The sequence below is a fragment of the Myotis davidii genome, unplaced genomic scaffold (genome assembly GCF_000327345.1).
Source record: "Myotis davidii unplaced genomic scaffold, ASM32734v1 scaffold329, whole genome shotgun sequence".
Lineage (NCBI taxonomy): Eukaryota > Metazoa > Chordata > Mammalia > Chiroptera > Vespertilionidae > Myotis > Myotis davidii.
This window is the reverse complement of record NW_006300374.1, coordinates 2,940,471-2,943,117: the sequence shown is the minus strand read 5'-3', so window position 1 is coordinate 2,943,117 and position 2,647 is coordinate 2,940,471. Positions and strand designations below refer to the sequence as shown.

Sequence of the window (2,647 nt, the reverse complement as noted above, 5' to 3'; positions counted from 1 at the left end):
TTTCATTTAGTTCTTCTTTGTTTTCTTTTATTAGTATTTTGTAATTTTTAGCATATAAATCCTATACATGTTTTGTTAGTTTTGCACTTAAGTTGTTTAGAACCAACTGCCATATACTTATAGGGGTATTCAAGTTAATGTCATTGGGTAAGTTGTGGTAGTTTGTGCTTTTTGAGGAATTGGTTCATTTCACTTACATTGTTACATTTATGTGAGTCATGTTCTTAGTATTCCTTACTCTTTTTATGTCCTTTGGTCTGTAGTGATACTCTTTTTCATTCCTTCTTGGTCCTTTATATCTTCTCCTTTATCTTGTCAGTCTTGCTGGAAGCTTGTTAAGTTTATTGACTTATTCAAATAACCAGTTTTTTGTTTCATTGACTTTTCAGTTCCATTGATTTCTGTTCTTATATTATTTTCTGCCTCAGTGACACCTGAAACAGCGGGACAGCCTTCTCCATATTATGGACAACATGGAAGTTCAGGCTCCCCGTAGACGTCTGTTGATACATCCCTGGCTGGTAGGGTTTATGGGTGCCTATTGACTCCTTTCCATATGTTTTTCATTGACACTTTTAAGGAGTGGGCACATGGGCAGGGAAAGGAGGTTACTGGTAGGCAGTAATAAAAGTCCTGACTAATAGGCCTCCTCTGATGCCAGCACAACATAGAGGTGGAAGAGTATCTCATTACCATGCTGGAGGTGCAAGTTCAGGCTCCTGTAACCAAACTGAATGAAGATGTGTGCCTGCCCAATGTGCAGTAGAGCCAAACACTGAACATCTCGAGGTTTGCAGTGGAGAAATTGGAGCTGTTTATTTGCAGGGTGCCAAGCAAAGGAAATGGGAAGCTGTCACTTACTTTTTTTTGTTGTTGTTTTTTGTTTTTTATATATTTTATTGATTTTCCACAGAGAAGAAGGGAGAGGGATAGAGAGCTAGAGACATCGATACGAGAGGAACATCGACCAGCTGCCTCCTGCACGGCCCCCAGTGAGGATGTGCCCCCAACCAAGGCACATGCCCCCGACCGGAATCGAACCGGACCCTTGATTTTTTACAGAGAGGAAGAGAGAGGGATAGAGAGTCAGAAACATCAGTGAGAGAGAAACATCGATCAGCTGCCCCCTGCACATCTCCCACTGGGGATGTGCCCCCAACCCCGGCACATGCCCCCGACCGGAATCGAACCTGGGACCCTTGAGTCCGCAGGCCGATGCTCTATCCACTGAACCAAACTGGTTCGGCGGGAAGCTGTCACTTTCAATCAAGGGTTTTTAAAGACAAAGATTGAGGGTTAGGGAATCACAGGTATAGCTGATTGGTTAACTCTTTGTCAGGGCCAACCTGACAGGTTGAACCGGGCTGAGGTAGGGAGGTGGGAATTGAGAAAAGAAAGACAGGAGAGCGGGATCGGGAGGACTACAGATCAATCGAGGAACTGCAGTAAGTTTATTAACCACGTAATGCCTTTTATAGGAGGTCTGTCAAGAGGAATGTATTCTTTGTTCCTCTTAATCTCTAAGGGAGAGACAGAGCAGAAGGACAAATTCTCGATACAGCAAATCTCAGTAAATAGTTACAGACTTCTTGATAAGCCATGAAAGGCTATTCTCATTCTACAAAGGTTGCTCTCATTCTACTGATAACCACCATCCAAACAAGTCTGGGAAAACTGTGTGGGTAAGGGTCCCAGCCTTGCTAGACCCTTCAGGTGCAAGGACCGTGTCAGCTTACACCCGGTCTCCAACAACTCTTGTGCAAGCTTCAGTGGTTTTCTCTAGTCTGATTAATTTAGTTTCTGATGTCATCTTGTCTGAAACCTTAGAACTGTATGCAGGTAATCTAAACAGGTTGAGGAACCAAGATTCTGCAAATATCCCATGATTGTGCATCAGTGATGTAATCTCCAAAGCAGAGGACAGAAACTGAACATTTTGTGAACTTTGTTATTGTTTAAGCTGTCAATTGCTTTATACTTAACTAGCTACATTTATGTTATCTCAAGCAAAGCATACTTTTAAACATGTTTTTCTTGGAACTTGCTTTACAGCAGGCCTCTAGGATCTGACTAATATACTTTTTAAATCTTTGACTATAAACTATGTGACAACAAAAGCAATTGAAACGTTTAAATAAAGCTTACCTATACCTACAACTCTAGACTTTATATAGTATCTAAACATATTTACCGTATTTGCCGGCGTATAAGACGATTTTTTGGCCCTGAAAAATATGCCTCCAAGTGGGGGGGTTGTCTTATACGCCAGGTACACTTCAGATAGACTGCCCATAGTGCTTGCCCCATGCCATAGTGGCCTCCCGATGCCCGCCCACTTCATTCCACATACCGTTCAGGCATCAGCAGCGCTGCTGGTTGTATGCTCGGCTGTTATGCGATTTTGCTGTTATGCGATTTGCCCACACTCGCAAAATCGCACACAGCCGACCATACACCCAGTATGATAGCGCAAAATCGCAAATCGCGATACCATACTGGGTGTATGGTTGGCTGTGTGCGATTTTGCGAGTGTGGTAAATTCGGGTTACCGTCTATTTCTTTACATATGCATTGAAGATTCGCGATTTTGCGCTATCATGGTGCCTGTTAGAATGTTGAAGAGCTCGCACTTGCGCACTAGTGAGGT

General features: G+C 42.9%; 1 protein-coding gene across 1 annotated transcript in view; it reads left to right on the top strand.

Annotated features, from left to right (window-relative positions):
* The window catches only part of TRIM24 (tripartite motif containing 24), an 87,115-nt gene that overhangs the window by 5,886 nt on the left and 78,582 nt on the right, over positions 1–2,647 (top strand). The gene's annotated exons all lie outside the window — the stretch shown is intronic.